Consider the following 14916-nt stretch of genomic DNA (forward strand, 5'->3'; position numbering starts at 1 on the left):
AGATGCTCTTTAAGAATTCCTGTTGTAAGAAAAAGACTCTTGCAATTCAACCTCAGAAAGTTCCTCTTTTCCCTTCTGCTGAGCTTTCAGTCCCATATATATTTCAGATCCGTATTTCAAGGACACCCTTGACCTTTTACAGCCAAATGTCACAGCCTTAGCAACTAAGGTTAAAACTGATATATCACAGTGGATAAGAATATTGGTGTATGATGCATCTCTGTATCATGTATCTTCAAGTAAAATACTATTGGTGCTTATGCCATGCCATCTTGCTTGTTATATATTTGTGCATTGCCTAAACCACAGGATTTCTAATCTGTGGTTAAGATGCCTGGATGACAGCACCACTACAATAATGTTCTTACACCGTCTTTGACATTCAAATGCCAAACATATTCCTTATAAAGCTATCAAGCAGTATATTGAAATTTGTTTGGGCAGCTGCTGAAGTGCGAAGTGTAGAGCTGATTTACTTTACTAGGACAAAAAGTACACTGTGGATCTGCCTCCTTTAGATATTACACTTGGCTTTCCCATGTAGGATCTGGTGAGGCAGAAAAAAATGTGTAAGAATATTACCCTCTAACAATGTCTATGGAACAAGCCGGTGTGTTAACACACTCACTTGCCTTAGGAGGCCAATGTAGGGGTCTAGTAATGTTATGAGCTTAATAGAGTTAGTCTTTTCATAAACTTACATCAGAACTGTATTCACTATGTTGGGGAACATTTTGACATGACCTCATTCTGTAAGCAGCTGCTTGATTAGTGATTTCTGGAAGAAGTTTGTCTGTGTTCTGCTTCAATACATTCCTTTTTTTTTTTTTTTCCATCATTATGTTAGAGGTATGCTTCAGCTGCAAACACCAGATCTGTATTCAAACTTCTTCAAAGTTGGGAACATTTGATGTGTAAGGGCAAATGAAGGTTCTGCACAAAATAAGGTTGGCAGGCAAAGGCACGTAGCAATTACTATGAGATGCAGGATGAGAGTTCCTTGAAAAATGTTGATGTTCTTGTTCTTTACTTTGTTTATGGCTCTAGGGATGAGTTTCAAGAGGCAAAAGAGTGGAAATAGGCCAGGATATGTCTCTGTTGGGCAGCCTGATGTCCCAGATGTTCTTCCAGAGCTCTTTGTTTATATATACCCATGTCTGATTTTCTGCCATGGTAAAAAAAAATAATCCTAGAGAAAGCAGATATTCTCATAGTCTCTGGAGGCAAAATCAATGCAGTGCATCAGACTGTGGCTTTGAAGTCCCAGCACAGGCTTGAAACAGAATTGATACATGGACTGCATAAGAGGTCAAACATCCATGAATCATGCTGGCTGCAGCTCTTGCTGCTGACACTGAAGGAGAGTGGCAGGTTCGTGGCAAGAAGTGGTGGTACTGACTGGAAAGAGCCTGAGGAGGCTGTGCAGAGCCCTTAGCAGCTGGAGGGAGCCCTGGGGAAGAGAAGTCCTAAAGGAAATACCGAGACAGGCATGAACAAGATAACAAAGGATGCAGAATACTGTGTACTACTGGATAAATCTCACTGTGATTCTGGCCTTGTCTGTCTGTTAACATCTCTAATGTACAAACTTAGCTGTTTTTACTCAGTTTCACATTAGCAGTCTAAGGAACCTGGGCAACTGCCTCTTTTTCCTTTGTTAGTGTTTAAAGGTTACTTTAATGTTTATTAGTTACGTTGATGGTTGCTATTAAAGAAGGGTTGAGGTTGGAAAGGACCTCTGGAAGCCTAGTCCAAGCCCACTGCTCAAGCAGGATCATCTATAGCCAGTTGTCCAGGATCATGTGCAGATGGCTTTTGAATATCTGCATGGATGGAGACTCCACAATCCCTCTCTGCACAACCTGTGCCGGTGAGTGGTCAAGCTCATAGTGAAAAGTGTTTCCTGATGCTCAGAGGGAACCTCCTGTGTTTCAGTCTGTGCCCATTGCCTCTGGTCCTGTCCCTGGCCACCACTAAAAAAATCTTGTCTCTGTCTTCTTTGCACCCTCTCTTCAGGTATTTATATACATTAATAAGATCCCCCTAAGACTTCTCTTAGTCTCTAAACAGTCCCAGCTCCCTCAGCCTTTCTTCACAGAAGAGAAATTCCAGTTCCTTAACCATCTAACCTTCTTAGTGGCTCTTCTTTCTCTCCAATATGTCCTTGACTCTTTTGTACTGGGGAGCCTAGAACTGAGCACAATACTTCAGCTATGGCCTCACCATTATGGAATAAAAAGGAAGGACCCCCTTCCTCAGCCTGCTGGTCATACTTTCTCTAATGCAGCCCAGGATACCATCAGCCACCTTTTCTGGCTCAAGCTGACTTGCTGGTTATGCTGAAGGCTCATTTCAGATGTAAGCTCCATCAGTGGCTTTTTATTAGCCAGAAGCTAGACCCTATTGCCAGGCACTGCTGCCTTGATGCTTCTTGATGTTTCTGTAGAACATGCTCAGCTCTGCCACACTGACAGGCATGGCAGAAAGTGCTGCCTTTGCCAGGATTTGAGTGCAGGGCTGAGTCTGTGCTTCCTGATGGGACTGTTCAGACCTCCCGGGCTGTGCAAAAAGACAGCGAGCTCCACTTTGCACTGTCTGCCCAGCTGCCCACAGGTACGGCAGAGCAGAACAGCTTCCTCTGTGGTGGGGAAGCTTGTGAAGATCCTCGTTTTCTGCACAAGCTAGCTCACAGGCTTTGTGCACGATTTGCACATCAGTCATGCTCTTTCAGTATTGGTACCTGAGAATGGGATTAGCTGAAGTCCCCATCAAAAGCACTGAGCTCTAAAATAGTTCCACATGGCACAACATAGCCCCAGCTGAGGAAGCATGCATTATTTTCCTCTCCCAGAGTGTCTGGAACAAGCCATACTGAATGATGTGTCACATATTAGGAACAACTTTATTTTTATTCTGATGGAATTCCAGGAAGCTAACTCCGGTGCTCTGACAGCAACTGAAAATGGGCAACATATCCTAATAGGTACAGGCAGAACAAGGCAAGTATGTAAAAGGGACATTTAATTAGTTGTTCCAGAAGGAGCTGAAGTGTTGTTACATAAATGGTGTGTTTCTGACAGGCTTGAAGGTATCTGATAATATATAACACTAGAAGTATTTTGATATATTCAGTCTAGAAAGGCTTTAAAGTTTACGAGGCAGATAATTGTAAGTTTCTTTAGTGAGGCTTATTGGAATTGAAACTAATTTCAAGAGAAGACTATGTTACAGGTCATCTTAGCCTTTATACAAGCTCCTATTGTTGGAGTAGGACAGTATCTCCAAGTTCAAATTGTTGCATCTTTCAATCCTGAAAAAAAGTAGAAATCAACATACTAAATACGTTGGTACAGTTGTTCTAATTCATGTTTGAGAATAATTGCACTCTATTATCTATGTGCAGTGCAACACCTACGCAAGCTTACTCAGTGAGCAGGGCCCCATTATTCTCAGCGTGCTACAGTTAGATCTCGTTCAGTCTGCATGCGTCACACAAAATGTGTTTGCGTCTGAGCAATACGCAGCGCATTAAGGTGAACGCAAAGATACATTGTTCTTCTGACCAACAATGTTTGGAACCATCTTACTGAATTCTGCTATTGTGCCTCTTACTTTACCAGCTACATGTGTTTATTACAGACCTTTCTTGAAATACAGGATTTCTAATTGTGCCTAGCAGCCCAATTTGAGTGCCAATCAGATCCTCAAAACATGTGACTCAGGAGAGATTTTTCCCAATGCACCAGAAGTATCAGATATTCCTGGGGTGCTGAGGGGAACCGAGAGGGAATCAGGAAAAGCAGACTTTGGAAATTAAAATCAACCCGGTGGCCAAACGCTTTTTCCTAACTTCTTAAATCATTTAATCTTGAAAGCTGCTCCAGCCAGATGAATAAGATGTTTTATCACACTGTTTTTTTTGTCTTTTTGAAAGAAGCTAATAGAAACAGTCAGGGTTCTTAAAATAAAATTTAGGTATGCACACTTTTACACAGAGGGAGTATCTTAGGTGCTGTGATACAAACCAGTGTAATTACTCCAAAACATTTCAGACATTTAAGTGTCAGAACTAAGAGGTGCTAAACGCAGTTAATAATACAACAAAGTTTTCTGAAGAAAAAAACATGCAAAAAGTAAAGGAAAAATATTAGTTAACATAATAATAAAGCTTAGTTTTAGCAGCTGCTTTACATCTTCTGACCATTGCTAAATTGTTAACTAATTGATCCCAGATCCTCCACATACTAGTTCAGTGCAAAGTTGCAGGGAGGATGCCAGCAGAGTGCTGTTGTTGGCTGGGTAGGTAGACAAATGTTGCAATGTGAGTGGTAGGAAGTAGTAGTATTACCATATACAGTGCAGTACCAGGCCCTCTGAGTACTGGTTCTAGTGGTAGTAACCTTGCCTTCAAAAGGATGTAATTTCTCTTATGGGGTTGCCTTACATGGAAACCAAAATTATATCAAGCTTTAATAATTAAATTATGCAGCAAGTCAGAGGAGGATGGATTTGTTCTCAACGGAACACAGGAGACTACTTGCTTTGGTGACCTAATTGCTGCAGTTTTTAAAAAAAATTATTATGATAGCTGATTAAAAGAAGCCAGGGAGCTTATTCACATTTGCCAAGAGCACAGAGCAAATCAAGCTTTATGACTTAAAATGAACTCAGTGCTTTGTCCAGATTAAATTAAGAAAGGAGGTCACTGAAGTGAGGAGTTCAGAAGAGCACTTGAGACTGGAAGTATGAGAAATGAACGGCAGAACTGAAATGAGAAAGGTATAAGGGAGACAGAAGCCATTTTCTGCTCCTACCATTCATTTTCTTCAGAGGCTAGCATACAGAGAGAGGGCAAACTTTTCCAGGAGCAAGAAACCACAACAACCCATCCTATAAAACTGCATTAAAAGCATAGTCATGAGACTGAGTGTGCAGTGATGGGAAATCTTTGGCATAACATTTAACCGGTACTACGCATGACTGCTGCTGCACCCAGACACCATCAGAGAAGCTCGTTTTGTTGTCTGGTTGAGGCAAACATGCCACAAAAACTAAAACAAAATTAGAGGATTCTGACACTACAGGCAAACAGCAGTTTCTCTATAAAATACATAGTCTTTTGGGGCTGGTACATTCTGCATTTATAAAGAAAAAGTGGTAAAAACCATTAATGATGAAGTCCACAAAGGAGATTCTAGTGCAACATTGCAGGCTGCTTCATTCTGGCAGCTTCAACCTTCCTCCCACTGCATAGGCAGGATCTACTCACCTGAAATCAGCAGGATTCAGGTATGTAAGGGTTGGATTCCTTCGTCTTAGGTCCAGGTCTGCATGAGGCGCTCCTGTTCCCTCAGCTGCCAAGAGAACAAATTCCTCTGACCTCTCTCAGGTGTACTTTTCAGGAGTGAATTGCTGTCTAGATGTACTTTCTCCCTGTTCACTGTGAACGAGTTTAGGGTGACTGAAAAACAGACTGCTAAGTTTTAGTTTCCTGGGTTAGGGTATGCGACTCCCAAGAAGTGGCATCACCAAGCTATTATGCAGAGCTGGGAGCCTGTTGCTATTAGCAAACAGGGGAGAGAGAAGCAGGTGAAAGCTCTTACCCTTTAATGTGAGCAGCACATGGCTACCTTCAGGATTTGTGACAAGAAATCTTCCCTTGGCATTAGGGTCCTACATCTCTGTGCTTCTATGCCTATCTGGGGGTCAGCTGGTTGGCACACTGCAAGGGCAGAGGAGGCCCCTGCTCAGAGTGGAGCTGCGGAGAGGCAGTCAGCTGGGAGACAGGATGGGTGTGCAGGTTATGAGATGTTATTCCAGCTCTTCCCAAGTAGTTTACAGTCTCCATGCACAATAAACTACAGTATTTCATGTTACCTTTCCAGGACCAGTTGGGGACAGAAGATTTAGCTCAGAGCACGTTGTGTCGTGCTTCACTCAACCCACATGAGGGATGCTAAAAATCTCTTCCACAATCATATACATATGCCACTGACAGAATATTTGCCCACTGCCATTAAATAACTTTACTATGATTCCTGCTATGTGGAAAATGTTTCAAAAGCAGATTTAATAGCATGCAAATACCAGCTGGCCAGGTTAACAGTCTCCAGTGCAAGAATACATTTGGCAACCTGAGTGTATCAGCTTTTGGTACTTAAGAGACTGAAGCAGCACATGAAGCTTCTGACTCCTGACATCTTCACACTTAGTAGACCATGAATGTTGCTGTGCACTGCACTGAAGGTTTGTTCTGAAATGTAGTCTTGTTAAACGTTTTTCATGGACCTTTCCTGAACCTGGGCTGAGTTATTCAAAGGTGTCTATGGGAGTTAGCTGTTTCCCAAAGATGTGTAGTAGAAGTTGTTCTTTGTACATTTCAGTGTCCCTGTATGGGCAACTTATGGCAGCTGCTTAAAAATGCTATTGAAACTTAATCAAATAGGTGAGTTGCTATGTTAAAAAATACATCAAGGAACCATGACATTTTTAATGAGGCTTTTCCATTGGTCTGTATGACTTCTGTTATTTTGTGAAATATTCCCTGCCCATTACAAATTCTTTTATTGAGAGTGGGAATCTTGGCCAGGGCCCCAAGGTTATTACTCACTGTATTCAAAGGGTACTTGGGGGATCTTTAATTTCCAACTGGAGAGCTGGCAGAAGGACAGTAGGTTTAACATTTCCTCTGAAGGATGACACCTCTAAAAGTGCTACATGCTGCTTATTACTGCAGTACACTGGACGGGAGCCAAAGTCCCAGTATGGGACTTGAACCCACAAGTAGTTGGCTGTAAGACAGACATGCTACCCACAGAGTCACAATGGCACCTAGTAGCATCTTAATTTAATAGACCACTTTTTTCAATAGCAGTCTTTTGTCTTGCATTTTTATGGTCTTTATCACTGAAAGTTTATTTTTCACTTCAACATGCATTTATGGAGAATGACACTCTGCTTTCCTTTTCTGTATTGCTGTTGGCAACTATGAATAATGTATTCTTCATTACTTATGTCCATTTAAAAGTAAACAAAATTTGAACATTTTATCACCAGTTCCTCTAAGCTCCTTTAAAAGTTACAGCAAGAAAAAAGCTATTTTTTTTTAAATAAGTTGGGAAATGACTGAGTCCACAGAAGGCCACTGCAGCCACCAATAGTCATACTTTTTTCAAATATTTACATAGATGTAAAAACTGAAGACATCCAGCTTCACACACTTAAGCCAAATTTTTCAAAATGAAAATATTTTGTTCACTCTTGCATTTGCATGTTAGATTTGAGACACCCCATAAATGTGTCGTTTGTACTTTCTGTAAATCAGGTCTCTTTAAGGTACCTCAAGCTGAGCCCAAAATAACAGGAGCCAAAACCACCAGTTACTTTCTGGCATTTAAATTGGGAATGTGAGTCCTGCTACAATGTGTCCCTGTGTCTGAATTTGCAGCAGCCAGGTAATGGACCTGCAAAAACAGGGGCAAGAAAAGCAGGGACATGAACTGGGCACCACTGTGCAACTCAGGCTGCTGTAGCCCTTTCATGAGAGCTGACCTGATGTTCCTCAACACTATTCCTTACTGGTTAAGGAAGGCTCCTTCTGAAGCACAGCAAGTTTTTCAACACAGGTGTTTGCCACATTTCTGGAAGTACAGCAGTTTGGGTCCCCAGGCATCTTTGTGGCTCTTCGGTAAGAACACAGTGTCAAAACCAGCCATTCTGGCTGGAAAAAACATGGCCTGGGGTGAGGCAGGAGGCAATGGGGTGCAATCGGGAAGGGAAGGAGGGGTCTGAGTTGGGGGGGGGGTGTGTGAATGCATGCAACAGAAGACAAAGATGGGCAACACTGGAAACACTTGGGGCAGAGCTCCCTCATTCTGGCACAAAATCTCAGCACTCTGCCAGCGACCACACCAGTGCTGCTGACAGGGGGTCTTTGTGTGTTTTATTTCTTGGGTCTTGATCTGCAAAAGGTTGGGCACCCATTGCCTAAGCACAGATCCAGATTTGCAGGTGCCTGGGAATAGAGCTGAGGGAGCACTGCCCAAGCCCTCCCAAGGCTGCAGCTCCTCTCACTTAAATGAGCTTCCCTGTATTCGAGTGTTTGCATAATCCAGGATTAAACTGTGAGAGCTTTACAATGTGTTTGCCCTCCAGATCTGAAAGTTTATTTTTGACCATAGCTAATAAATAGTTAATACTCACATTTGATGAAAAGAAACCTTTACTAAGAAAAAAACAAACTCAGAGCAAAACTCATAAACTCCTTAAATATCAGCTAGATTTATAAATAAATAACTAATTAATTATATGTATGTATATATATATATAAATAAAACATTAGTGCACTCAAGGGAAAATAATATCATTTTGATCTCAGTTAGAAAATATATTTGTCAGCACTTAAAGAAAAATATAAGCTGTTCTGTCAGGTAACTAACAGGATTTTTAAGGTTGGTGAAGATGATACCATTTCAAAAGCACCTCCACTAATTTGTTCATTTGCATGCCTCAGTTTGAACACAATGCATTCCTCACTGCAAGATGAAGCTGGTGGGATTTTTAGTTAGCAGGAATTTCTCCATGAGGCTCTCAGGCCCTGCCTGGACACCAGTTCAGTAACCTTCCAGTGCTGTCAGAGACCCCTGGCCTTGGGGGCACCCCTCTAGCCTCAGAAGCTCTAGGCTGGCATGGAGCTCTTCTCGATAGCTCCAGCTGGGATCTTGGGTCATTTTTCCTAATGTAGGCACAAAAAATGACATTATCTAATTATCATAGGTGCCTTTCATAGCTCAGGGGAAGTAAAGCCACCTCAAGAGGGAGACTCATATCACGCCTGGATCCCCAAGATCTGAGGTGTCCTAGATGCCAAAGATGTCTGACGAATCGCTGTCTCATGGTGCCTATTTTTCTCCAGTGGCTATAAAGATGGCACAAGGTCACTAGCACTGACATGGATAGCTAAATTTTTGATATTTGTAGTTAGATGACCTAGCCTGTGATCAGTATGAAGTATTTGAAAGATGCATGCTTCCTTAGAAAATCACATTTCTGAGAAGTTTTAAAACACAGTTTATACTTCTCTATTTTTTCTTCACTTATTCTTGGCATTAAAAACTGTTGCAACAACAGCGTCATCAAGGATGATCTACAAAGACAACAGAGAAAAAAATTTTTGAGAGATGCGAAACTATGTGTTGTTTTTTGCTTTATAGTTGTCTTGTGGCTGAAATCTGGTCTGCACTATTGATAGGGCCATTTATTACTACAAATAATTAATAAAAGTTTTCAGAAGTCTAATTTTCTCATTATTCCCACAACAGTTTTTGAACACACATCACAGATTTGCATATGTTCAGCTGCAGAGTGGGGTCCCTATCAGAGATGTGAGCAGTATGTCTATCTCAGACTTCTAATTAAGAAGTACATTTGCTAGCAAATTTCATTATTGAGAAGTCACTCAGTTTCATGAAACTGTTTCAAGCAAAAAAGAAAAGCAATCAAGGAATTAACTGTTGGTCAAATATTTACCTATGAGTCTAATAATTAGTTAACCAGCAGTTCAAAAGTAATTCTCATAGCTTTAAGATGGAAGCTATTGAATGGTAATGTGTCTATTTAACCCCATTTTGTTGGGATTATAATGCTACAAATTTCCAACACCACCATTCATTGGATATTTTTCTGAAAATCTTAGTTTGGGATTAGATGAGAATTTCATCTTTAATTTGGAAAAAAGTGGAAAAGCAAAGAAGCAAATACTGAAACCAGGAGTAGCATCCCAAGAGTTCTACATTATAGAAGTTAAATAAAAAGACCCCAAATGTTATTTTAAGTGTAACACTTTATAAGCAATATCTAGAATATGAAGGATGAACTGGTAACCTGAATGCTTTTGGACACCTGGGGCTGTCAATTGCTCAAAGAAAAATAAAAAGTAATGTATGAGAAGGGTGTATTAAACAGAGACAAGCTGCTCTCCAGAAATGTGCAGGTAAGGTGTATGTAGTAAGTGTGCCTCGTTGTCACTAACATTTGCAGTTACACAGTTAAATGGCTCTGAGAGCCTGCTCCTCAGTTCCAAGGCATACACTGCAAGCCACAGAAAAAGGAAACAATTCTTATAAATCACAGTGTCACAAAAAGTGCAAAAAAGTATGTGTTTTAGCCTACAGTGAAAAGATTATAGTTAATGCATTAAGTATGAAATCTCTTGAACTCAGAATTTTTCACTTCAACAGCTCTCAGGACACGTGAAGTTTTCTTGTTTGTCTTTAGAGAGGCAAAATGGCCAGGGGCCTAGATTATTAACTCTGTAATTTTCACTACCATTCCTTTAACACGGTGTTCAGGTTTGCAGGTAATATAATTATTTTCATTGGAAGGCATGCTTCAACATCTGGGAGTAATTTGAAAGAACGTAATCAACTTTGTCCTTTCTTTTGGAGAGTATCTTCCGTTAATATTTAACCCATAACTGATTGCATGATTTACCAATTTAACCCTGACCAGCTTGTGAAATTTATCATCCTTGGCTGTTACCACACAAATCTATCATGGCAACAGAACTTTTTTCCAGTTCTGTCTGTATACAATGCTGTTCTTGTTTATGGCAGGCTGCTCCATTCATGTTGCTCTGCTGTGTTAGCAGGGCTAACACTGAGAACAGGAATTTCCTAAATGTGGTGGAACCTCTTCAGGGTGAAGGTTACTTTTTGATGGTAAAAACCCCTTTCTTTTCAACAATGGGCCAAATCCTGACATCCAGTCTTACTTTCTACATTAAGTCTTACATTTTCAGTCTTCACTCAATCTAATACATGGTATGATATAGTATAATGTAACTCAGAAAAGCCTTAAAAGTTGATCATATAATATTAAAAGAATGCAAAGGCGATCAAAAATACGTGTACTGCAATACTCCTGGGGGATGATCCCAGGATTTTTTGGCCTCTCACAGTTTCCCAGATTTTGCAGCACTGATGCCCAGACAACTTTCAATTATTTTTCAAGACTGTGATGGGCCAAAATCAAGTCTTATGGAAAGGCATCAGCTTTGCCTTGCCCTCAATTTCTTTACCCCCACTTCTTTTGAGTGAACTATGAGGTTGAAGGGGGACTAGAGAAAAAGGTCAGAACGAGCAATATAGCAATAGGGAGGGCAATATGCATCTTTTAAATAAGGTCTAGGAAAGGTCAAATAGTAAAGAGGCGAGAAAAAAATAACTAAATAAAAAGGCAGGTGCAAGTGAGAGAGCTATTAAATCAGAGATGAAATCAAATTGGGGAATAAATCAAATGATAGAGTTTAGACAGAAGAAAAGGTTGCAGGTCCTAAAAGTGCTGGGAGAGAGGATATATCAGTGAAGACAAGACACATCAGGATTTGCACACTTCTAGTAAAAGAATGCCCAGCAGAGCACATCTAATAGGAGAGGGAGGTGCAGGGGAGGTAATTTATCTTCTGTGTGTACAGTGAGCATGCAGAAAGAAGATCAAAATCAGTTTGTTGCTTGATTCAGAAGGACCAGCTCTGATTGCTTAAATATTGAGCCTCCTCATGATGGAGGAGAGCAGTATCCTCTGCCCAGACAGAGACCTGGTACTGATAACAATACCAAGTGTTCGTGCTCAAACAGAGAAGGGGGGAGTGGAACGAGTTCCTCAAACATAAATCATCCCACAGTTAAGTAGAAATTGAGTCTCCCTTCCTGCCATGCTAATACCCACAGGCACTCTGGGGTATGATTTAATCTGGTTTGACCCAAAATTTTTGTAAAGATAAATTTCTGTACGTCTTTTGAGAGATCTCATTCACTTGAAGGTAAGAGTTGTGATGGCTGCACACATGGAAGATGGATAGTTTTGCTGTTGTTTGATCCACAGAGAAGTTATGCTGTAACGATGCAGATTATTGCCCCTGTAATTGCATCCATCATACCTCCTGTAAAAACAAACAAATGGACTCCCAAATTCACTTAAAACTAAATAAACAACTGTTCTTTGGCAATGTGACAGATACTTATTGCCTGCAAGTAGCCCATAACAGATAGGAAGGACAAGGATTAGGGTGGATTTGTAAGCCATAAATTGTAGAAATCCACTCAGAGTCTCCAAGCCAGACTCTTCCCTTAACTTTGCTTGAGTTATGCCAGGGATAAATCTGTCCTTCTGTCGAAATTCAGTGAAACTTTGTGCAGTCTCCTTTTACTGTGTCAGTCATTTACGTGTAATAAAAGCTAGAGCTTCAGCAAATCTAAGTTAGCCTGGCAATTTTTTTCCTCCCAATTTGTAGAAGGATGAAATGTTGCATTTTCTGTCGTTCTGCACCAGATGAAATTCGTTAGAAATAAGTGAAAATGGTGCAGAAATGTGATTTTATCCATGTTGGTTGTGAAGGAGTTGAAAACAAAATTGCCTTTCTAAAATATGTATATAGATATACAAAATGAGCTTAAAACTTCTGCTTGTTTTGCTTTTGCCCACAGTAACTAAAAGTACAAAGAAATTAATCAAAACTATCCAAAACAAAAACAAAAAAAATCCAAACAACAACCAAAAACCCCAGAAGATTAGCTAACACTCTAAACACTAAATTACTGCATGGGTACACTAATTCAACATTGGGAAAGATGTGACATTATTAATCCAAATTTGCTTGGCCCATTAATTTAAGCCCATTACTTACAGGGTTTTGAATGTGGTGCAAGGTGACCAGGGGCAAGCCAGCAGTTTGAGCAGCGCCTTGCTTTGGGGCTGTCCTGGCCACACGTGCCCATCTGTTAACTCCAACTGGAGTGTGCACAGGAGCAGGTGAGATGCTTGCTACGGCATACTCAAAAGCTAGCAAACTCTAATTGTGGTGTCTTAGCATGTCAGTGGTGCCCGGGTGATACTCTGATCTTTCAGGCTTTATCTCCAAATGAGAAAGTCCACACAGGATTTGAAAGCAATTTAGGTTACAGAGACATCACAGGCAGCTTTGACAACTGAAGATGATCACTCCCTCAGCTCTTTGCTGCTCCTCACCTGCCAGAGGAAAGGTTTGAGTGTACTTCTAAATTCAGTCCGAAGTCGTTCAGAGGTGAAGGCATTGCAGGTTCCTCAGAGCTTTGCATCCTGCACAACATTGCAGTAAGCAACCCAAAAGTCCAAAAGCACTTTTAAAACTTGAAATCTAGGTTTTATTTAGGTAAAAGCTGAAGGAACAAGCTTACCATGGAGGAAGTCTAGAATGAAATGTAGTAAATTGAGTTTGTAGATGAACTTCCCCCTGTACTGCATCCTGGCAAGACAGGGGCATTCTGACAGGGCTGCTCTGAACAGCAGCAACTCAGCGACATTCTAGTTTGTGACAAAATTTACAGTCTGTTTTGTTTAATACATCAACAATCTTTCTTTCTGTAATCTCTGTTGAACCTCTGTTCCACACACTTGTCAAGGGTGTCTCAGTACTTCAGGCTCTGCCCTCCCTTTCTAGGTCCCTCATGCCCATCCTGTGCTCTAGAAGTGTCCCTTTTCCTGCACCCCACCATGCTCTGTTTACACAGAGGGCAGGGCTTCTCTCTTCTTCAAGGTTCCTTCTGACCCAGAGCAAAAGAAGCAAGGAGGCTTCTCTTGTACTTCCCTCTGAAAAAAACCCTGTTGTACATTAACATATGGTTCCCACAAAGAACAACAGATGTCCTCACAGTAAAGTGACATCACCAAGGGGGAAAAAAATAAGCTTGTCCCACCAGCTATGGTCCAGTGGTAGCCTGATTCAGCTATGAGCCCCAGTTATAATCCATCTTTCATATCTTTTGCTTTTCAGGAGCCCAACTCCTGTCTGTGCACCCAGGTTTTTGGGGAGGCTCCTGCTCCTCTCCACATGTGTCCCCTCAGCCTGGGGGCATCTTCACCCTCCAGTTTAGGGTCAGGCTTGGAAACTCTTGGTTCTGTGATCCCTGAATCATATGCTTTGGGAAGGATGACATATCCCTGAAGGTGAGACAACCCATCTGATCTGCATTCAGATGGCTTAGTCTTCACATCACTTTCCCTGGTTATTGCTGACCACCAGCTGGGAGCCATTGGAAGCTGCAGCACCTGCACTGCTACCTCCAGAAGCAGATTTCTGTGGCATTGGCCAGTCTGTATCTAAATTTCCTGCATGTGTCTCTGTAAACAAGCATTGCTTTGGTTAATCTGCATCTAATTTTGCTGTATGTCTCCCTGAAAACAAGCATTGTGTTTCAGTTTAACAACATACTTAACAGTAATGGGCATAAAATATAGCAGAGGAAGACACAAAAGCATGATGACAGGAGCAGAAGAAATCTACCTGGAAAATCTGACACATGCTCTGACCACTAGTTCACATTTTCTGACTTTAAAATGGGACAGGCAGGAGTATACGCATCTAATGGGACTAGGGGAAGCAGAGTTGACCTAATAAGATAAAGGCAGAAATGGAACAAATGGCAAAGATGTCATATGGATAGGGCAGTGTGAGGGCACTAAGAGAAATAAAGGTCTGGAAAGGACACTGTTCCTCACCAGACACAAAGTGGCTGCAACCAAGAGCAGATTCAGTGACTAAATGGCCAGAAGCAACAGCATCTTTTCCCTTTTTGCTGTTTTATGGTCTGTGTGACAATAGTTCATTCTTCTAAGTCACAGAAACTCAGGCTTACATCCGTTCCTGTTCCAGGAAGGCAAAGCATAAATGAATAATGATGCTTTCCCCAAGTAGGGTGTCAGTGCAGATCTAGTTCTGAAGTGGATCCAGCTTCTTGGGGAAAATACCTAACAATTCACTTAGGTTTGGTTCCCTGATGTTTCATTGTTTTGAGTTGATAGTTTAACAACAAATGGTTATTTCTTCTCGTGGAAATGTTGGTGGGTGCAGATCATTTCACACAAAAAAGGTTACTCTCG

Source organism: Falco rusticolus, chromosome 4, assembly GCF_015220075.1.
Source record: "Falco rusticolus isolate bFalRus1 chromosome 4, bFalRus1.pri, whole genome shotgun sequence".
Lineage (NCBI taxonomy): Eukaryota > Metazoa > Chordata > Aves > Falconiformes > Falconidae > Falco > Falco rusticolus.